Source organism: Narcine bancroftii, chromosome 8 (assembly GCF_036971445.1).
Source record: "Narcine bancroftii isolate sNarBan1 chromosome 8, sNarBan1.hap1, whole genome shotgun sequence".
NCBI classification, from domain to species: domain Eukaryota; kingdom Metazoa; phylum Chordata; class Chondrichthyes; order Torpediniformes; family Narcinidae; genus Narcine; species Narcine bancroftii.
Window position 1 is genome coordinate 35937888 of NC_091476.1, and position 23962 is coordinate 35961849.

The following is a 23962-nucleotide window of genomic DNA, read 5'->3' on the forward strand; positions in this document are numbered from 1 at the left end:
TCAACTTGGGATTCAGCCCTTTTGTCCATGTTTAGATCAAGGCTCTAATTGGGTCCAGAGCTGAGTGACTTTGGCAGAACCCAATCTAAGTTTCTGTGAGCAGGTAGTTGCTAAACATGTGCTGCTTGATAAGGCCATTGATTATTCTTTCCATCACTGGTGACAATAGAGAGTCAGTAACTAATGAAGCAGTAATTAACCAGATTATATTTACTGTGGACAGGATGTACTTGGGCAATTTTTCACATTGTTTGGTAAAATGTCAGTCTTGGAGCTATGCTGGAACAGCTTGGCCAAAGCTGCAGAAAATTCTATAGTACAAGTTTTCAGTTATCAAGCTGTTGTGAGAAGATGATGCTTGTGTATATGTACACTTGGGGGACAAGCTTCAAGGCATTGCCAATTTGTTCACTGAAGCCAATGACCAGAGAACGGGGACTTTTAAAATGAAAAGGGACATGTTTAAAGAATTCCAGAGTAGAGGGACTTATAAAGAGAAAAGGAAGATGAGTAAAGAATCCCAGAGAACGTGGACATTAATAGAAAAGGAACAGAGTAAAGATTCCCAGAGGACAGACATTTATAAAGAGAAAAGGAATGGAGTAAATAATCCTAGAGGATGTGGACTTATAAAGAGAAAAGGAACATGTGTAAAGATTCCCAAAGAACAGCGATTTATAAAGAGAAATGGAACAGAGTAAAGTATCCAAGAAAACGGGGTCTTATAAAGAGAATCTATGATCTCAGGATGTAGCGACCTGAGAGAGCCTCTGCTTCCTCAGGAGTTTGCGGAGGAGCTAGTGGAGTTGTTCAAGTGAACCGGTATGGACTTGAAGGGCCGACATGACCTGTTTCCGTGCTGTAAACGGTTATATGGTTATAAAGAATAGCCTTTGCACTCTCAGAAAAACAGAAGACCATTAGCAGCTGGTCCCACTGTACAACACATACCTTTGTTCATAAAGGTCCGATGCAAGAACCTGACAAAGGATGAATGTTCCCACTGATCAACAAAGGCGGATGTCAGTTGTGAAAGTCATCGACCACTTAACATGGTGGCACATGCTTAGGTCATCTGAGGTAAACAATGCTTGAAATCAAGACTGCAACAAATTTCATCATTCTCTGGACAGCAGATGCTTTTGAGCACTGATATGCCTCTGAGACATGGATTGCATTCAGTAAACATCACCATACATCCATGTGGGATAATTATCACCCATGCTAACTTAGCAACAGAGTCCAAATACGGTATTGGGGTAAACCAGCTGATGTCAACATCTTCCTCAAGGCTATTGGTCTCTGTATTGAGTCCTTTATCACACTCAGTTCTTTCTGATGGGCAGGCAGTGTCATTTGCATGCTTTACACAGAATCATAGAATATAAAATTTTTCAGCACAATTCAGGTCCTTCTGCCTACAAAATTATGTTGAAATTATACTCCTACTCCTGAACAATCTTATCCTTCCCTTCCTTACAGCCACAGCACACTGTTTTTCTTACATATATGTGCCTATCTTAGTCTTTTAAATGCCCATTGTATCACCCCCGCCCCCCCCCCAGCAATGCATTCCAGGCATCTCGGTGTGTGTAAAATAAAACAACTTAACTCTGAAGTCTCCCCTAAACTTTCCTCCGATTACCTTAAACATCATCTGGGATTTATTATTGTTGCCCAAGAAAAAATACTCCTGATACAAACATTATTCTGAACTCTATCACAGCAAGAGTCTGCCTGGTGGATAAAGCAAAAATTCAAGGATGTTCTCAAGGACTTCATGAGAGAGAAAAACATCTTCACCAACTCATGGGAATTCTTGGGCTGTGACCACTCAAAATGGAGCAAGGACAATCAGGAAGGTTCGGAAAATTTCTTTTGCTCATTGGGTGATCACAAATGTCCCAGGCAAATGATAAAGCATCTCTTGGGCCACCTGTGGCACGGTCTGTTGGCCCCACATTGTACCTGCCATCTCAGGACCTATAGGCCTGGAATGGAAGCAAGTCATCTTTGATCCAAAAGAATAGCATAAGAAGAATTAAGAATAAGTGTATGAAATTAATATCTCAACATCTAGAAGTACAGCTAAGGTTTAATCTTTTATCTATTTTCCAAAGGACTGGAGATTGCCAATAATTGCCATAAGCAAGAGGGCCTCGGGGCGCTGAAATCTTCCTGTTCATATTGGAAATTTGGATCTGGAGCTCTGGTTGCCAATGGTTTGAACTGGAGTCTGAGAGGCTGTGGGACAACTGATGGTGAATCCACGAACGCTCAGTGTCTCTGAAGGGATTCTCATTTTCTCTTTCTTTTGTTGGGGCACTGGGCAGTAATCCTGGTGACTGTCTTACAGAAGAAAAAGTTGAAATATTTTGGCAGTAAAAGGAACTTTGAACCATTGTTGCGGAGTCTAGAGGACCCCAAAAACCATCAGCAATAAGATATGCACCTCAACACAGGGTTACTTAAACAAAAGCAGTTTTTAAATTATATTTGAACAAGAAAACAGAATTAAACTTTAACTTGTTACTATCAACTTACTTAACCTACCTAACCTATTTAATCCCCCTTCTCTAATACTAAGCACAGGTGTGTGTAATGTATTTTTAATATTAGAAAAGTTCCTTGGATCACAGTCCTGTAAAATTGCAGGCAATTTTTGTTCTGTGCACAGAAATAGCATTAACAAAGTTCACCAGTCTTTGGTGCTTAACAGGCAAATGGTTACCACTCAGGAGGGTTCTTGGTGGTTTTCAGAGAGAAATAACTTTTCCAGGACATCTGTACTTGATTCTTTCTCAATCAGTCTTGCTGACAAAACTTGCCCCCTTCAGGGTTCTCCAGATGATCCTCTTTCTTCCAGGTCACCTTTCAGACTGCCAGCCTTCTTCTTTGACCAGGCAGCCTTCCAAAGTTTGCCAGCTTTGTCCTTCTAGAACTGAATTCTGTGACTCCTCTCTCTTGCCACTTTTAGGTGTCCCGATGAAGATTACCTGCCTACAGGTGTGGCTTGCGGAGTTCAGCTGGCACATTAAGGTGGCCATGGAATGGATGGCTTTCTGGCACCTAAACGTGCCAGCTGACTGTGAGCCGTCTAGCAGCGAAAGCTGGCGACTCGGGACAGCAGTCTGACAGCCTGCCTCCCTGCTGCCTGACAGCCCCTGGCGGGGGGCTGGGGTGGTGGGAGGGGGATGGGGCAACCAGCGGGGGGGGGGGGTAGAATTTGGGGCTGGGGTAGGTGGAGGGAAGTATGGGGCTGGGGCGGCCGTCCCCGAGAATCCTGACTTATCGAAAGCTGATTGTCTATCTTAAGTGGAAAAGGAAGAATTGTAAGCAAAGAGTTCACATGGAAACAAAAGAAAGAGGTACATATCTATGTGGATAATTGCATTTTGGCATTTGCCAAATGTTTGCTGAAAATGTATGCAACAACCATGGAAAAATTCCTTATTATCAGATAATTGCTTGTTCCTGGGTTTACTGTTATTGCTAATACTGTAACCTTTTTCTCCATGTATCCAAAAGGACAGTGGAGAATACTCTTCATACATTCTATGAATAAAATTGCAACACCAACATGTCTTGTTCCCAGAATAGCTGAAAGATTCAAATAAATAGGGATCAGTATCCCACGTGAACCAGTTCCAAAACACAGCCATTGTTTAAAAAAAAAATGAATTTTGGATTTAAGCATTAATTAAATTGAATGCCCATATGCTGTAATCTGTTATGTTGAACAATTTGGAGGACACGATTGAAGATTGAATGCATTGATTATCAAGCTTGTCCTTAATTTGGAAATCAGTATTTACCATACTTGTTACAAAGTGGTGGCCACTTTCAAAGCTCAAGAAAAATCAATTTCAAGTTTAGGATGCAATCTGTGTTGTCGGCCTTAATTTTGCTTTAGCACACAGAGCTGTTGGTATTTTGCACTGTTAAGTGCTGGTAAGTTACAGGGCTCCAGAAGGAACAGAAAAATCTGAACCTACTAGTTAGCTCCACAAGCCATTTCCTGGCTATGGAACTGGAGCAGAATCTAACAAAACAGTGGGAGATTTCTGAGTACCCCACCAGTCATGCTAAGGAATCCGGTTTTAGATTCTCCATCAGATTAAACCTGGCACAGAAACTGTGATCCCATTAATATGTATAGGGATAGCAGCATGACGGGAAAATGGGAAACTAACAAAAGTTATATTTTAACCATTATTTCCCTTTAGTTTAATATTTGTAGTTTAATATTTGTCTCATATACTTGGAAGAATTTTGATATGACATTTAGTTTTAAATACTCTACAAAATCTGATCTATGAAAGTTGGAAGCATTTGTAAACATCACAAAAACTCATCAAAAACTCAGCAGGTCTACCTTGATGAAGGGCTCAAGCTCGAAATGTCGGTTATGTATTTTTGCCTTTTCTATATGAAGGATACTGCTGAGTTTCTCCAGCATTGTGTTTTTACTTCAACCATGGTATTTACAGATGTTTATGTTTTACTTTTCACAAAACCTCTTGCTCAGTGACAAAGGATTCTAATGGGGTTTCAGTAGGGAGCCTTGTCCTGCCCCTCTGGCATTACTTAATTGCATTGAAGATGAACCATAATGGGGAAAACATGGTTATCTATATCTATTAACAAAACAAAAAAAGCAGAGTAGCTTAAATTAGTGAGGAATTGGTTAATTATGATACTCAAATGGACCTTAGCCTCCTTGTCCTCACTTCTGAGGCAGACTTCTGGGTTTGAGGATAACTTGCTTGCCTTACAGTTTTGTAAGTCATGAGGTGTCTAATATCCTAGATTTTTTCACAGGTGGGGCAGAAAGTGGGAGATAGGGTAGGTAGCTGGGTAGATTGTGAGATGCTGCTCATGCAGCCTCTCAGTGTGCTCTTGACGTATGGTGTCAAGCTTCTCAATACCATCCCACATGCTTCTTTAAATTTAAATTTAGACATTTAGCACAGTAACAGGCCCTTCTGCCCAATTACATCCAATCCTGGTACTTTTTGAAGGCTGAGAGGAAACTGGAGTCCCGGAGGAAACCCACGCAGACACGGGGAGAACATACAAACTCCTTACAATCAGTGCCGGATTCAAACCCCGGTCCTAGTTGTTGGTGCTGTAACAGCGTTGTGCTAATTACTATGTTACCTGTGCCTCCCCTGAAAGCCAATATGGAGGTGCAGCAAATGATTAGCAAGGTTAAGTATTTAGAGTGAATTTGAATAGCAGAGTTAAGATATCTCACTAAAATTATAAACAAGGCTCTGTTGAGACCACATCTGAAAGATTATGTAGAATCTTGGTAACTCTGCCTAAAATGTGGATTTACTTGTCACTGAGTGAGTGAGATTGAATACTCAGGTTCCAAGGATGGCAGATTTGCCTGATGAAGGATTATTAGGTATATAAGGAGAAGGTGAAGGGTAGCTCATTAAAGTTAAACATTTCTTACTGGATGCACCAGACTAGATCCACCAGACTAGGGAAGATGTTTCCCTGACTGAGGTGTCCAAGTCCATGGATTGCAATCTCTGAATAAGGGGCCAATTATATTGGACATAAAGGAGGAGAACTCTCGTTGCATGAATTGTAGAGAATATTTGGGATTCTTTCCCCCACCCCTTAGGACTGTGGAACCTTAGTTATCGATTTCATTAAGTAGAGATTGATAGATGACTGGATGTTTATGGAATCAAAGGATTATGAGGATAATGTAGGAACATTTAATTGACATGCAAACTGCTCATGGATCTTGATGAATGCTAGAACAGGCTCAAAGGGCAAAGCAGTCCACTCTTGCTCTAATTATTCTTGTTCATATGTTCACAAAGTCTTGGAGAGATAATTGTCTGGGACAAATAAAAAATTTAAGGTTATAGAAAAAGAGAATAAGAGGGTTTAATTAAATGACATTTCCAAATAGTTGACCCAACCATGATAGGGTCAATCATCTTCTATCCTGTTCTAAAGATAATCCAATGAAGCTAATTATTTGTTCCACTTCCCTTGTTTTCGCCAAATTTAAATTTGCTGTTTAAACTGTGATTTAAATCTATATTTCTCAATAGCATTAGGGGTATCTCTATGTATCCTCAATGAGCCTTAATTCCCCTCATTAGAACATTCAGACTAACCTTATCTGGTTGTGTTACAGTACTTAAATTAAATGTCATTGCTTTAATTACAATTGACCATTAGGACATTTTATAAATCATATACAACATAATTTAACAAGAAAAAAATGTATTTGCAGAGCAGACATGTTGGCTGGTTCTGTTACTGGAGAAGCAGAAATGAAATTTGTCAGTGATTTGGATCTATTAATTGCATATTTTCACAGAATCACAGAACATTACGATTTATGTTTATCATAAAGCTAGCACAGGGAGAAGGGTTCTTCTGCAAACAGTCTAATATGTTATCTCTAACATTAATACTGCAGTACAAAGAGCACAATTTAGAGAGTATAGGATGATGAAGAAAAGAGATCAATTAGCACCAAGCAAGAGACAGTGTTCTTGTATCATTTTGAGGTTCATTCAGGAGCCTGATAACTGCAGGAAATAAACTATATTTAAGCCAGTTGATGTGTGTTTTCACATTGCTAATCCTTCTCCCTGATGGGAGCAAGTAGAAGAAAGTGTGTCCGGGGTATAACGGGTCTTACAGGATGTTGGTTGTCTTTGTTAGGCAGTTGGAGATGTAGAAAGTTTATGTCCTGAGCTGCATCCACCACCTTCGGCAGCTTTTTCTGAACTTGAGTAGAGCATCTCCCATACCACCCTGTGATGCATCCAGCAGATATGCTCTTGAAGATCTATGGAAATTGTTGCGGAACATGAGGGACATGCCAGACTTTTATGGACTTCTAAGAAAGTAGAGGTTTTAGTGCACATTCTTGTTCCTCACATCAGCATGTTTGTACCAAGACAGGTCACGGGGGATATTTATTCCAAAGAACTTGAAGCTAGCGACTCTTTTTACGTTAGCACCATTAATGTGTCCTGTTCCTTGGAATGGATTCCAGTATGTTTCCCACCATTGAAGTTCAACTAACTGACATGTAAGTGCAGAGCACCAACATTAGAAGTCTTGCAATCCTCCAAGCTCATTCCTATAGCCAGAGATAATTCATAAAAGTAACAAAACATTTGAATTATTTCCAAGTTTTGTGAAGAAAATCGAGAGCCTTATCCATATTCTTTGCCTTCATATGCAGTTCATCCTTTGTCATTAATGAGCTCTGCATTTTCTATTGTTATCTCTTTTCTCCTAAAACACTGATAAAACACTTCTGTTTTATTCTCAAATTTTACTTGCCATTATTTTTTCATACCTCCCCCCTGCTTTCTTAATTTCCCTTTTAATTTGCCTCCTACAACTTTCTTATATTTGTCCAACATTTCTGGTGTATTACTCCTTCTTCTGTTTGATCCTGCCATCCATGCAACTTTCAATTCAGGGGATTCTGGATTTCACAGTCCCATGCTTTCCTTTGTGTGGAAGCTGTTGACCTCTTCTTAAAAAGTCTCCCATTGGTTTCAGATTGATTTGCTTTCAGGTAACTGTTTTGCATTCACTTTCTGTGAAATAATCTCAGTTTAGTAAATGGCTTTCTGCAATTTAGACTGCTTTATTTCCAGTTTTCTTTGTCCTTTTCCACCATTATGCTCAGTCTAACTGATTTATAATCACTGAGGCCAAAACATTCTCCCTCTGATATTCTTTTTAACCATCCAGTTTCATTCACAAAACCTGAATCCAGAATTTGACCCAATGATCCTTTCTTCTTTTGGCAGGTTGCCATCTACTTAAAAAGTTCTGAACACAATTTTGGCTTCTCTGCCCTCCGAATTCCATTTAATATTGGGATAATTTAAATCGCCCACTATTCCTGCCCTTTTGCTTTTGCATGTCAAGAATTTGTTTTCAAATTCGTTGTTATGTTATTGTGAATGTATTAAAAGTCAAGAGCTTACTTATTAGAATATCCACATTAGTTTAATGAAATATTAGGTTAATGACTTGTTAATACTGTACATGTTGAATTCATTACTTTTCCAATATTTTTGTGCATGAAATTAATTTAAAATAAATGTCTTCATGAAGAGAGTTGGCAAAGATATCCAGTTTATTAATTGTGCAATGCAATGATATCAGCTTTTTAAGTAATGTTTACAATTTTGGCAAACGTCAATATTTTCAGACAATCTTCCAAATCATTTGTGGAATCCCATAGATATCTGGACAATATATCCAGAGAGCATGAGCTCTCAAGTCCACTAGAATGATCAGAGTCATTGAATTGTACAGCACAGAATGAGGTTCTTTGACCCACCATATTACACCAACATTAATACTAATTCTATTTGTCTGCCTAGGTCTGTCTCCTTTTGCCTACATAAATGTTTGTCTACATGCCTCTTCAAAGTGGTGATGGTATCTAACTCTGCCACCTCCTCTGGCAACAAGTCTATTTTGACCCTTTTGTGTCAAAAATAACTTTCCCTTCAAATCCTTTTTGAAACCTCCACTCTACATCTCTGCCTTTTTGTTCCCGATACCACAATTATTAGAAAAAAGATTCCCTCTACCTTCCCTATTTATGCCTCTTAAGATTTTATATCCCTCTAAAGATGCCCCTCAGTCTCGTTCAATCTCAGAAAAGCAAACCTAACCAATCCATTATTTTCTTGTAATTAAAGTACTCTAATCCTGGCAACATCTTGGTGAATCTCCTTGTACTCTTCAGCGCAACACATCCTTTCTCAGAACAGCACATAATACTCCATATGTGGCCTAACAATGCTTGGTAAAGTTCCAGTATGGCATCTCAACTTTTATATTCTGTGCTCCAACTAATGAAGACGAGCACGCCACCTGATCTACCTGCATTGTTACTTTTATATTCTGTGCTCCAATTAATGAAGACGAGCACGCCACCTGATCTACCTGCATTGTTGCTTTCAGGAATGATGGACTTGAACTTCAAGGTCCCTCAGTTCATTCACATTTCATAGAGCCCTGCACATTATTGTATATGTCCTACCTTATTTGATTTCCAAAACTGTATTATCTTACACTAGTCAGGATTAAATTGCATCCAAAAGAGCTTAAGTAGCTCTTTTCTCTGCATCCCAGAACTACAGTGATGGTGAATGCGTGAAGTAATTGGGAGCCACCTACTTGCAATGAATAGGTCCGGCAATGGCGATAGCCCAGTGGGCAGGAATGCATCCACAAGGTAACGTACCCCAATGCTTTGTAAACTTTATGAAAATAAGCTTCCGGAAATGTAATTTGATAAATTAACCCTGAAGGTTCTTCTATGTCACATTGTTTCCAAAGAAAATGTGGCCTTCCAAAGGGGCTGTGCTCAAAATAAGGCATTTGTATCATTGTGGTATAACTCTGACATCTTATCTTGTCCTGAAGATATGAAGGCTAATGTTTTAACTAGGTTCTTAAAAATATTTATCTTTGATTTATGTACATGAAATTTGTTAGTTTTGCTCTAAAACTGCTTCCAGCTTTTAACCATCCTCTCAAATATTCTGGTCTATATTTTATATCCAAAATTGATGGCCTTATGTTTTCATATATTGAATCTATTTGTCACACTCCTGTGCGTTCACATAATTCATCGGTATCTCTTTTAACCATTTACATTGGTTAAAAGAAAGGCTATCTTTATCATTGGTTAGCAAGGTTGAAAATATTCATTAGCCCTCAATCTCACAATGCAGGTCTATAACAACTTCCTCCAGAAGAATAGGTATCTTTGACCTAAGAGGATTTGTGAAGTTTCCATTTGCTTGGGATTGGGTGTTGCATGATTGGCGAACTTATGGCGAGGAGTGCCAATTTTAAACTTTCTTATTTTTTACCAATTTATTTTCCTCAATTTTTTGCACGTTGCTTGAATTCTGGATTACAGGGATTTTACTTTATATTAAACACTAGATATCTCGTCCAACATGTTGCCTGCTTGTCCATAAATTATGTCCATGAGATTGCATTGCTATCTCAGCATCACTTCCTTCCACTCTGCTTCAGTCGATTCCAGTCCATTCTTCCATTTTTTTTTTCTTTGTAAGCTTTACATATTCCGATGACGAGACTTGAAATGATTTGATGATGCCTCCCTTTTTCCTTTAACCTCTACGCCATTTCTCAGCAGCAGCTCTTCCTGCCATTGGAGAATCCAACTGTCCTTGCAGATGAAGCGGAATTTTTTTTTTCCACTTTAAATTCATTCACTTTAGTTATATGAACCCTCTCGATGGAGAAACAAACACAGGATGGTAGATGCTTTGAAGGGCACCTCCCTTCGGTGTATACTGGTGACTCTAATCTTTGGGATCTGCCCACATCCAGTCTATCTGACTTGCCTATAGCTTCCTCCACCCATTACTGCCTAATGCCAGTTCTCGAGGATCATATTCTGTCTGAATTTCTCTCTCTCCCTATATCTGTTTCTCTTTCTCTCTTGCCCACCGGTAAGCTTGAGCCAAATGTTTCAAGTGCCTCTTTCTCTCTCCCCCTCCCCTCCTTTTCTCTCTCTAACTGCAGTCTTTTAAAGTAATTATTATCTCGCCAATTTTGGTTGCATCCAATCCGAGACATTCCCATTATTCACTCTGCCTTCGCCTTCCCTGTAATTTAAATCATCCTTATCTCTCTTCTTACTTTTCCAGATTGGTCAAACAATCTGAAATACCAAACCTATTTCTCTCCTCTTTGATGCTTCCTGACCTGCTGAGTGTTTTCAACATACTCTGTTTTTTTTTTCGGGGAGTGGGGGAAGTTCCAGCATCTGTATTTTGTTCCAAATATTATCTAAGATGCTCCATTAATAATACCCCTATTTTATCTGGGCATCATTATACCATTTGTCATCTTTTAGAATCATCTAATTTTAACAATGAAAAGCTCCTACTGTTTGAAAGCACTGCTTGAAAAAGGCAGTGTTTCTCTTCTACTTCTTTCAATTTTTGTGCAATTAGATGCATCATAGACTCAAGATTTTTTTAAAAAAAGTAACCTATTCCCCGTGGATACAGTGAGTAAGTAGTAATCCTTTTATCGTCACAAATTAGGAAGTTTAGTAAATGTTTCATGGGTACTCAGATTTAATGAATGAACTTCATCAGTAAATCATGGTTTTAAAAATATTTCAAGTAAATTCTGCTCGCTATTGTGAAACAGCAATTAATTGACTCACTGAAGTACTCTTGTCATGTACAGTGTAGTATTACATAATCCAATTAGATTAGGAGCATCAGGGCAATATGTCTGGGTACAGTTGACTCTTCACAGAATCTGAAACATGACATACAGCACACATGTCGAACTCTGGCCCGAGGGCCAAATTTGGCCCGCGATATAATTATATTTGGCCCGCAAGATCATATTAAATATATATTAGAGTTGGCCCGCTGGTCGCCGCGCAAGTATAGCTCATGCACAGCAGCAAGCATTACCATAGTAGTTTTTAGCACTTCCACAGCAGGCACAGCAGTACACCGATATAGTTAACGGGAAAGTTAATTAGGTATTCACAGTGGTGCCGATACAACGGACCCGCCGCCCAGCTCCAACGGACCCGCCGCCTAGCTACAACGGACCCGTCGCCTAGCTCCAACGGACCCGCCGCCTGGCTCCAACGGACCCACCGCCTAGCTCCAACGGACCCGCCGCCTAGCTCCAACGGACCCGCCGCCTAGCTCCAACGGACCCGCCGCCTAGCTCCAACGGACCCGCCGCCTAGCTCCAACGGACCCGCCGCCTAACTCCAACGGACCCGCCGCCTAGCTCCAACGGACCCGCCGCCTAGCTCCAACGGACCCGCCGCCTAGCTCCAACGGACCCGCCGCCTAGCTCCAACGGACCCGCCGCCTAGCTCCAACGGACCCGCCGCCTAGCTCCAACGTCTCCTTGAGCTTCATCTGTGGGTGGGCACTGCTGGGCATCGGACTTTCCGCTGGGGTGGAGGTCGCGGATGAGTTCCACCGCTCTCACGGTATTCCCGGTGAGATGGCGAGACCAGCGGGGACTCCTTGGGTTGTTGGCGGCGGTTGCGGCAGGCGGGGGCGGAGGAGGGAGAGGGGACGGGGGGGGGATGCCGCTCGGGTTTGCTGGCTGGGCTGGGGAGGGCTCCCTGCAGACCTCCGGTCCCTGGCATGCTTCTCGGCAACGTGCAATCCTTGGCTTAAAGGCTAGAGAGAAGTATTATTTATTGAATATTTTATTTCTTATTTGTTAATGCTTCTTATGGAAAGAGTTTAACCAAAACTATTATTAAACATTTATTTTAATAAGAAAAAGTTTAATATTACATATGTTGAGAGAAAACATGCAGATGTTGTTGAAAATTTTCAATAAATATTTAGTTTGGCCCTCGACTTGGTCCAAGTTTTTAATTTTGGCCCTCGGTGAATTTGAGTTTGACACCCCTGACATACAGCATGGAAAAAGGCATTTGGCCCATGTCAATCAAAATGTCCCACCCACACAAGTTCCATCTGCCTGCATTTGGCTCATATCCTGTAAACCTATATTCCCGTGTTTCCATCCAATTTCTTTGCTTTAATGTGGCAATAGCACCTGCCTCAACTATATTCTCTAGCAGCCTATTCCAAACACTCACCCACCTAATCCATTAAAAGCTTGCCTCTCAGGTTCCTGTTAAATCTCTCCCGATTCACCTCAAACCTCTCTCTTCTGGTTATCAATACCCTTACTCTGAGGAAAAGATTTTCTGTGCTCACAATTCATCTCATCATTTTGTATACCTCTGTGGGATCACGCCACATCCTCCTGAGCTGCAACTAATAAGACCTCAGTCTGCTCAACCTCTCCTTATTAGCTCAGGTCCCCGAGTTCTGGCAACATCCTTGCAAACCTTCTCTGCACCTTCTCCAGCTTGATAACCTCTTTCCTGCACTACTGTGACTAAAACAGAACACAATACTCCAAATAGGGCCTTTCCAATGTCTTAATCAACTGCAGCATGACACCCCAACTTCTATACTCTGTACTCTAACTGATAAGGCCTATGTTTCGAGACTATTTTTGACCATCCTATATATCTGTGATTCCACTTTTCAGGTACCATGTGAAACAATTTTTTAAAAAGTAGTAACAATCCCATTAACCATTCCATAACAGTTGCACAGAGCTACAAACAGAAGAATCAAGATGATGTTGATAAACATCAGTGCAAATACAGGTAGAGGTCAGTGTTTGGGAGAAGAAATCTATACTGGGAATTTCAGCAAGAGGTCCAAGGACGAGTTAAGATAGCTGATTTGGAGGAGAAAACAATAGCAGCCCATGTTATATTTTGGATTCTTCACAAGCTTTATTGAGGCAGAACAAAACTATAGAAGTATTTTGACCAAGGTGGAGGTGGTGATTTAACTCCTGGTCCTCCGGTCTCAGTGTGCACATCCCAGATAAGTGCAATTACTGGTGCCCAACAGTGTCAAAAGCACCCAAATCGAGGTGACCACATCATTAAGATCGATGTCAGACAGGAATGCTTCCTCCATGTTGGCTAAAGGAATTCTCCATGGTGCTTTACAACATTTCAAAATGCCATCCACTCAACTCAGTGGCTAGTCACTGCATTTAGAGACATGGGGAACTTGGAGTAGTCTGCTGAGAAATCAGATTACTTTTCACTGTCCTTCTTGGGGAAAACTGTGAAATGCAGTCCATCTTCTGTTCCTGCATAATTTGAGAGATGTAATTCAACTCTCCCGGCCAGGGTGCTTGCTGCCCTATGCCAGATATTTGCAGCATGGTCCTCATAAAGTGCATCTTTTCAGTGCTGCCAGTAGAAATCTGGTCACATTTTTCCACTTTAACTAACATGGGTCCACACACGGTGAAGTGTGTGGTCAAAGCTCCTCATTCACTGCAGCAGTCACACACTCGACAGATGCTCACTCTCACTGTCTGCTATTGGATACTCAGGGCTCGTGGTGATGCAAAAGGTTAACATAATTTCTTAAATGTCTCATTTCTCATGACATAAAGGAGACCTTTCATCCCATCGAATCTATGGCAGTTTTCAGTACATTTCCATCGCTTCCATTCCTACATTTATTTTTCTCTGATCTATTGTTTTCTTCACGTACCTACCAACTCCCCTCAGTTCCCTTGGCATCCACTTGAATGGGAGGCAATTTAAAGCAGATAATTGACCTCATAACCAGCATGTCTTAAGGATGTGGGAGAAAACATGCCTGAAGAAAAAAAATGCGTTTAAAGGAGAAATGATGGGCGCCACATTAAACCTGGGTCACTGGAGCACCAACCGCAGTACCACTGTGTGGCAGAACACTTGGATTAAGAAATTGCTTCCTACTAAGCAGTGGTTCTGTGATCACGTGGCATGAGCTGAGGCTGCAGACTGATTATTCCAGGCAGGACAGGTGAGGCTAGGCATGGGATGGAATTAACAACTCACGTAATAGACCCCACACCAGGACTGTTCAGGGAGATCTACTCCCATTTCCAGCACTCAGAATTATTCTGAAGGTGAGGATTTCTACTATTCTGTCATGACTGACTATCTGTGGGGAGATTCCCACCTTGGAGACTGGAAAGGTTGATGATTTTGATTACCATGCACATCTGTATAATTACTTTGTTGGTCTCAAAAGCAACAACTCAGTGATATCCTCTTTTCAAGAAATAGGATTTTAACTACTTTTATTCATTTGGATAACTAGGCTGAATGAGCAGGCAAATTCAAAAGCATCAAGAGTTTCTCCAATGTTCAGGTTTTGGGTTTAAGGTTTCCTATCACACTGACTTTATTGCAACTAAGAAAGTGAACCAAATACTTTCTCAGAAGCCTGAGGAAACTTGTCCCTGAGATTTCATGTCAACCTTTACAGATGCACAATAGAGACTATCCTCTCTGGATGCATCACTGCTTGGTACAGGGATGACTCAGGTGAAGTCTGCAAAAAATTGCAGAGAGTGGTAAATGCAGCTCAGGCCATCGTGCAAAACCAACATCCATCGTCACCTTCTCCTCCCGCTGCATCAGGAAAGCCATTAACTTATTAAAGGACTCCTCACACCCCAGTCATATTCTGGTTTATTTCCTTTTGATTGTAATAGATACATATGCTTGAAAACATGAACCTCCAGATTCTTTTTTTTTAATTTTTATTTTTTTAATTTTTTACACTATAAACATACTGACCAAAATACATACAGACATTTTTCTCTTGAATATATAGTGTCATTTTCTCCCCTTTTTCCCCCTCCCTCCCTCTCCCACCTTCCCATTTATTAAAAGTTCAATCTATAAGATACATTAAACCTGTTAAACAATGTCATCACTTAATAAAAATAAACAAGAAATATTTATCTTTTACTTTTATATACTGAGCCAGTTCATTTCCTTATCTTCTCCTTCTGTCATTTTAGGTGGTGGAGGTCCGTAGTAGGATTTCTCTATTGTATTTCATGTATGGTTCCCATATTTGTTTGAATATTGTGATGTTATTCCTTAAATTATATGTTATTTTTCCTAATGGAATACATTTATTTATTTCTATCTACCATTGTTGTATTCTCAAGTTGTCTTCTAATTTCCAGGTTGACATAATACATTTTTTTGCTACAATTAGGGCTATCATAATAAATCTTTTTGTGCTCCATCCAAATCGAGTCCAAATTCTTTATTAACCTCCAGATTCAAGGGCAGTTTCTTTCCGGCTGTAATCAGACTTTAAAATGCATCTCAAAGAATGATGTTCTTGTATTGTTTTTTTGTTTCTCTTTTCAGCTGTACTTTTCCCGCTACACTGTTGGTTTACTTCTCTTTATACTCTACACTACTGCAACACTTCTTCCGACATTATTCTTGCATTTATTTATTTGTTTGTCTATTGGTTATTAGATTAGATTCAACTTTGTTGTCGTGCTAAGTACAGATACAAAGCCAATTAAATCCAATTAGCAGCTAACCAGAAATACAAAGAATAGTGCTATTTCAGAATCAGAATGTATTGTATGAAATACAATATTTTGTGGCAGCGTCATAATGAAAACATTCACATTATAACCATCTTACAACATTCCTAGAAAAAAATAAAAATAATAGTGCACTAAAAGTAAAGCCATGTCTTTGGTTCAGGAATCTGATGGCAGTGGGGAAGGATTTATCCTTGTGCTCCTGAGTGCTTGTCTTAAGGCTCCTGTACCTTTTTCCCCAATGGTGGATGAGTGAAGAGGGCTTGGCTGAGGTGGTGAGGCTGCTTTTTTTTAAGACACCACCTCATGTAGATGATGGAGTGAATGCTTGTGCCTGTGATGGCTTGTGCTCGTAGAGTGCGTCAAAAGAACCAAAGACTCGTTGATCCAAACCAAGGCTTTTATTAACTAAAAGACTGGAGCATATCACAAATAGGTCGACCAGTCCAGAATGATCTGGTCTGGCTAGGAGCAATCCTTTAAGACCTGCCAGTAGGTGTGGCTACACTCTCAGCCAATCCCAGTCATCCTACACTACCATCTGTACATATACACATTGGTGATATAATCTGTACTATCACAACCCTCTAGTTTATTCTTGTCCTGAGAGTTGGCGCCTCTATCCCAGGCAGTGATGCTCTCCACAGTACACCTGTCGAAGTGTATGACATTACATATTTTTACATATTTTCAAGTAATTGTGAATAAAACCAAATGCTCCAGCAAAGAAGTATAAACATCTTTCTTTGGCTTGGCTTCGCGGACGAATATTTATGGAGGGGGTAAAAAGTCCACGTCAGCTGCAGGCTCGTTTGTGGCTGACAAGTCCGATGCGGGACAGGCAGACACGATTGCAGCGGTTGCAGGGGAAAATTGGTTGGTTGGGGTTGGGTGTTGGGTTTTTCCTCCTTTGCCTTTTGTCAGTGAGGTGGGCTCTGCGGTCTTCTTCAAAGGAGGTTGCTGCCCGCCAAACTGTGAGGCGCCAAGATGCACGGTTTGAGGCGTTATCAGCCCACTGGCGGTGGTCAATGTGGCAGGCACCAAGGGATTTCTTTAGGCAGTCCTTGTACCTTTTCTTTGGTGCACCTCTGTCACGGTGGCCAGTGGAGAGCTCGCCATATAACACGATCTTGGGAAGGCGATGGACCTCCATTCTGGAGACGTGACCCATCCAGCGCAGCTGGATCTTCAGCAGCGTGGACTCGATGCTGTCGACCTCTGCCATCTCGAGTACTTCGACGTTAGGGATGTAAGCGCTCCAATGGATGTTGAGGATGGAGCGGAGACAACGCTGGTGGAAGCGTTCTAGGAGCCGTAGGTGGTGCCAGTAGAGGACCCATGATTCGGAGCCGAACAGGAGTGTGGGTATGACAACGGCTCTGTATACGCTTATCTTTGTGAGGTTTTTCAGTTGGTTGTTTTTCCAGACTCTTTTGTGTAGTCTTCCAAAGGTGCTATTTGCCTTGGCGAGTCTGTTGTCTATCTCATTGTCGATCCTTGCATCTGATGAAATGGTGCAGCCGAGATAGGTAAACTGGTTGACCGTTTTGAGTTTTGTGTGCCCGATGGAGATGTGGGGGGGCTGGTAGTCATGGTGGGGAGCTGGCTGATGGAGGACCTCAGTTTTCTTCAGGCTGACTTCCAGGCCAAACATTTTGGCAGTTTCCGCAAAGCAGGACGTCAAGCGCTGAAGAGCTGGCTCTGAATGGGCAACTAAAGCGGCATCGTCTGCAAAGAGTAGTTCACGGACAAGTTTCTCTTGTGTCTTGGTGTGAGCTTGCAGGCGCCTCAGATTGAAGAGACTGCCATCCGTGCGGTACCGGATGTAAACAGCGTCTTCATTGTTGGGGTCTTTCATGGCTTGGTTCAGCATCATGCTGAAGAAGATTGAAAAGAGGGTTGGTGCGAGAACACAGCCTTGCTTCACGCCATTGTTAATGGAGAAGGGTTCAGAGAGCTCATTGCTGTATCTGACCCGACCTTGTTGGTTTTCGTGCAGTTGGATAATCATGTTGAGGAACTTTGGGGGACATCCGATGCGCTCTAGTATTTGCTAAAGCCCTTTCCTGCTCACGGTGTCGAAGGCTTTGGTGAGGTCAACAAAGGTGATGTAGAGTCCTTTGTTTTGTTCAGTATAAACATACTGACAATACAATACTGCTCAATGCTGTGATGTAAAATTCAGCAAGGTCACAGCTTCAAGAAAGAAGCTTTTCCTGAGCCTCCTATAGCACCTACCGAATTGGAGAGTAAAAAAGTCCACAATTAGGGTGAGATACATCCTTGATGATGCTTTCTCGCTCTGCCCAGGCATTTTTTTTCTGATAAGTTTTCTCAATGGTGGACAATTGGGTGGCAATAATTTGCTGGGCAGTTTTCACCACACGCTGGAGTGCTTTATGGTCCGATACGGGACAGTTGCCATACCAAGCTGAGATGCCATAAGTGAGTATGCTCTCAATGATACAACGGTAAATATCTATCAATATCCTGGGACAGCTTTCTTGATCCTCCACAGGAAATAAAGGTGCTGTTGTGCTCTTTGATCAGTATGGAGGAGTTTAGGGAGCAGGTCAGATCTGAAGACTAAATCTCTATCTTTGAGCAGGAGGTGAATCTCACTGTTCATCCATGGTTTTTTTATTAGCAAAAGTTTTTATTTGTTTTTGTGATGTCATTCTATCTACCCACTTGTTGATGTACTTGAGGACAGAGTTGGTATACAAGTCAATATTAATCTGAGAATCTGAGGAGGCATGGGCAGTTTTGTGTGCTGGAACCGAATCAGAACCCTTAATTTCAAGGAATTTGTAACTTAGTACTCATTCCACTACAGCTCCATTGATGTAGGTAGGGACATGAGTGTGGCTCCCAGCAGCGCCTGAAGTCCACAATGATCTCCCTGGACTTCTAGGTGTTAAGGGCCAGCTTATTGTTGGCACACCACATGGCCATGTGTTGGACCTTGTCCCTGTAGGCTATCTCATCGTCCCCTCTAATCAGGCCAACCACCATGGTGTCATTTGCAATCTTGATTAAGGAATTACAACCATGTAAAAAAAAAACACGCAGTCTTAGGTGAAAAGGGCGTACAGAAGAGGGCTGAGCACACAGCCCTGCGTTACGCTGGTGCTCAGGGTGGGAATGGAGGAGGAGATGATGTCTAACATTAAATTGGGGTCTGTTAATAAGGATGGCCAATAGCAGAGGGATGAACTGATACTAAGCTGATGAAGTTTGGCAATCAGCTTGGAGGGAATGATAGTAATGAATACAGAACTAAGGTCAATGAATAGCATTCTGACAAAAGAGTTAAGGCTGACCAAGTTGGTCAGGGTAGAGTGAAGTGCAGTGGCCTTCACTTGAACCTGTTGGTACAATAGGCAAATTAATGGGAATCCAGGGTAAACAGGATTTCAAATGTGATAGAATCAGTCTCTCAAAGCCCTTTGCAATCATGAGGGTGAGTGCCACTGGATAGAAGTTGTTCAGGCTCGTGGCAGTGGGATGCTTCAGCACTGGCACGATGGAGGCCATCTTGAAGCTTGTGGGGACAACTTGCCTAGGCCAGGGACAGAGTGAAAATGTCTGTAAAGACCTTGGCCAACTGCTCTGCATAGACTCTGAGCATGTGCCAGGTATACCATCCAGACCAGCTGTGTTCTGTTCATTCACCCTACTCAGGGTGGCCTAAATATCTGAGGTGGAAAGTAAAAGAGGCAGTTCACCAGGTGGAAGATCCTTCTTTGAGGTGACTTCCTTGTTCCCTTGATCAAAGCGAGTGTAGAAGTAATTGAGCTCAGGGGGTGAAGCTCAGCTGGAAGGGGGCACAGTACTAGGTGGTTTTGTCTTGATGCCATGCCACATGCGCTGGGGGTTCAAGGAGTTAAAATGCTCCTCAATCCTTTGTATGCGTGTTTAGCCTGAGAGATTCCCATCAGGTTGGTTCTGCTGAGCTGTAAGTTATCCACTCTTCAGATCTGAAGGCTAAATCTTCATCTTTGAGCAGGAGGCAAATCTCACTGTTCATCCATGGTTTTGATTAGCAAAAGTTTTTGTTTTTGTGATATCACTCTATCTGCCCACTTGTTGATGTACTTCAGCGTAGAGTTGGTATACAAGTCGATATTAATCTGAGAACCTGTGGTAGCATCGGAGGTAAACGTGCTCCAGTTTGTGTGTTGGAATTGTTGTTGAAGAACAGAATCAGCCAGATCTAGTAGTCTTCATTGTGGGTTTTACATATTTAATGACTGTGCAATACTTAGGAAACAGAAACAATTAAAGTTGGTCAGATTATCCCAGGTGAGGGAGGGTGGCAGATTTGTAAGTATCAGCCACACTTGTATAAACTGGTACATTTTGGTAAAATCTTGGAAGCACGGCACGTAGATTACAGAGATTAAAATCCCCAGCGACGATAAAGGCACCATCTGGATGCAATGTCTGCAGTTTGCTGATAGCAGCAGAGGTTTTTCATGGCTACTTTAGCATTTGGTGGTACATAAACTGTGACAGCAATGATACATCTAAATGCTCATGGTTGATTAAAAAAAATGTCTACACTTAATAATCAGTTATTCCAGACCTGCAGAGCAATAAAGTATCAGCAGTGGTAGAGGTACTGCACCATGATCGATTCATAAACCACCCCCTCTACTTTTACCCATTGTTCCTGCTGCTCTGTTAGCCCTGAATACCGAGCGTCCTTCCAGTTCCACCACGTTGTTTAGCCACGGCTCTGTAAAAAAAAAACAACGTTGCAATCCATGAGTTGCCTTTGTGTAAGGGTCCAAATCCTTAGTTCGCTCAACTTGTTCATCAGAGACCAAACATTGACGAGGAAGATGCTAGGTAGCACTAGCTGGTGTGGTTTTAGCCTTAGCCTAGCATGCGGGCCTCGCCGTCTTTGTTTACGGAGTGAGTTGAATATGTGATCGCGGTGTCCTTACTAACTTCAGAGACAGTTGGTCAAAGTTGAATGGATAATCCAAATCTGTATTGTTGCAATGGTAATAAATGACTAAAAGTGACTGCTTACTGTCAGTGTAGTTTGCATAGCTGAATCGAACAAACACACAACAAACAAGCAGATAAGTTAACGCTATTTTTTTGAAATCTCGTAAGACACTGGGTCTCGCGATTCACACACCCCAAGTATTAATATACCAGCTGTTGCATGAGTTACTTGCCTTGATAGCATACAAAACAAAGCATTTTTTTTTAAGCATCTCAGTACATGTCAGTAAAACAATTTAATTTAATAATTTGAATTTAGAAACCAGAAGCATACAAGATTTACCGTAGTGCTGTGGATCAGCAGACTGTGCACTTATAATACCATAGCCCTATTGTTCATTAGTGCAAGCAGGTGTGCTAACTTGAAGCCATTACTTAGATCGAAGGAGATTTCCATTTGAGGGAGTTTTCAGCATTATAAATAGTTTTTTTGAATGAGGATTACAATGGAGTAAAATAAATGAGTTGCATCAGGATGAAAAGGATTTGGTTTCCCCTGTGTACATGATTAGTACTCCTATTCAGAATGATCCACTTTCTAGGCAGTCATTTCTCTCCATTGTCACAGAGCCAGGTTGCAAACATATTTTCCAAAGAGCAATATCTTGAGACATCATCTCCTGCAAGAGTTCACATATTGTGGCATCCCACGATGACTCTGCAGAGTCACAATCCTAAGTTTACAAGATGCCAGTGTGGTCCTTGCAAGGGTAGTAGTGAGTGATAGCGCTCCTTCAACTGTATCTTCTCTCTCCCTTCAGCAACCCACCATCTGCTGGAGGAACTCAGTGGGTTGAATGGACCCACTGAGTTCCTCCAGTGTATTGTTTGCTACTTCAGGTTCCAGCATGTGCAGTTTTCTGTCTGTCTCCGATTCTCTTTCCCACCTTTCAAATTGTGATAGGCTTGTGTTTTTGCCAGGAACTGAAAAGATGAGACCAGAACTGATTACGAACTAGTGTCACCAGTATATCATGATTAACATAAAAACTTGCTTAATCTAACTCCAATGTTCAAATCAGGTTGAATGGTAAGAAGGAAGTGAAAAAAATAATAAATAAGCAGAAAACAATGCATCAGAGCTACAATTCTTCAAGAGAGTTCATACGCACCAGACATCACATACAACCCTGAGATTCTTCTTCCTGCGGGCTCGGCAGAATTTCTACTTATCGGTAGTGTGAAAAGATACATATACAAGAGAGAAATATAAACAAAAATTGCAAACAAACTGTGCAATACAGAAAATAAATATTCAGTAATAAATAATGTGCAAAGTAAGGATCATTAAATGAGTCCCTGATTGAGTTTGTTGTTGAGGAGTCTGATGGCAGAAGGGTAGCAACCATTCCTGATCCTGGTGGTTTGAGTCTGGAGGCACCTATACCTCTTTTCTGATGGTAGCAGTGAGAACAGAGTGTGCTGGATGGTGTGGATCCTTGGAGCAGTGCTCCCTGTAGATGTTCTCAATGGTGGAGACAGTTCTGCCCGTGATGTCCTGGGCATCCACTACCTTTTGTAGAACTGTATGCTCAGAGGTTATTGGTGCCCCCATATCAGGCCATGATGCAAACGACCAGCACACTTTTCACTGCACCTCTGTAGAAGTTTGCTGAACTTTTCAATGTCATACTAAACCTCTGCACTCCTGAAATGCTTTATTCACAGTGACATTCAAGTGTTGAATCCAAGGAAGGTCCTCTGTGAAAGTGAATCCCAGGAATTTCATTTCTGCTGCACTATTGTCAAAAATGTCTGGCTCCTTTTCTGCCCAATGATATCCATTATCAAGCCTTTAATAAACATCAACAATTGAAACAATGGGGCCCTTCTGATGAGGCACTCTCCTTGATATGTTCTGGTTTGTCCTACCAATGGAAAGGTAGCGTGTGAGATATTAGCATACTGAGGAATTACTCTTATTTATAAATCTATAATAGGTGGTCTGGTTTTTCGTGGAAGCATGAGCAATGTGCAGGAGGAGGCATTAATCATGAGTGACAGAGTTCAGAAATAGCACGGGAGGAGAGTATCTGAAGGGTACTGCTAATTGTTTGAGTGAAAAATGAAAAGGGAGTATCAAGATTTATATTGTGGTGCAGTGAATCTGACAATAACAAGAGAGTGAATGGAAATCATGCATAAGCAGTTTACAAAAGTCATTGAAATTCTTTTGCACTAGTTTCAGGCTCCAAGCTAAGGAAGTTAATATCTTGTACCACATGAGATCTTAGCAGGGCATCTTTCTCCTCTTGTTACTTTCTTAACTTTCAAAAAACGATTGAACTCTCTTCATAATACTTCAGTCTGTTTTTATATATTTTAGTTCTGAGCCAGTTCTCAAGTTAAGCTTTTCAGTGCATCAATGAGCTGCAGTTTAAGAGGAGCAGAAGACTAAGAACTGGATTTATGCCAAAACATTCTCAACACAATGGAGAAGTTTTACAATTACCAGCACAATTCGTACTGCCAATCCATCCATCAAACCCAAATGAAAAGTTCCACCCATTTTTGTCAGAATTCCCCTCCATGCCTCAATTAAATATTGCAAAACAGAAGAATGGCATTTGGTTCAATGGCAGTCACATGGCAATGTGCTGCCCTGAATTTTAAATTCAGATCTATATTTCTATAATATCACTCCTGACTCAATAGATAGAAATCAACAAAATAGAATTAAGTACAAAAACTTAGGGCATATTCTCTTCTCTTTGGCTTGGCTTCGCGGATGAAGATTTATGGAGGGGTAATGTCCACGTCAGCTGCAGGCTCGTTTGTGGCTGACAAGTCCGATGTGGGTCAGGCAGACACGGTTGCAAGGGAAAATTAGTTGGTTGGGGTTGGGTGTTGGGTTTTTCCTCCTTTGTCTTTTGTCAGTGAGGTGGGCTCTGCGGTCTTCTTCAAAGGAGGTTGCTGCCCGCCGAACTGTGAG

The 23962-nt window shown here is 41.3% G+C and overlaps 2 long non-coding RNA genes across 4 annotated transcripts in view; one reads left to right on the forward strand and one right to left on the reverse strand.

Annotated features, from left to right (window-relative positions):
• LOC138741716 (uncharacterized) overlaps positions 1-9266 on the reverse strand; it is a 76931-nt gene extending 67665 nt beyond the window's left edge. The window contains exon 1 of the long non-coding RNA XR_011343701.1: positions 9199-9266. This is a non-coding gene — a long non-coding RNA (uncharacterized lncRNA). The remainder of the gene's footprint in view (positions 1-9198) is intronic.
• The window catches only part of LOC138741715 (uncharacterized), a 76973-nt gene that overhangs the window by 22597 nt on the left and 30414 nt on the right, over positions 1-23962 (forward strand). The window lies entirely within an intron of this gene.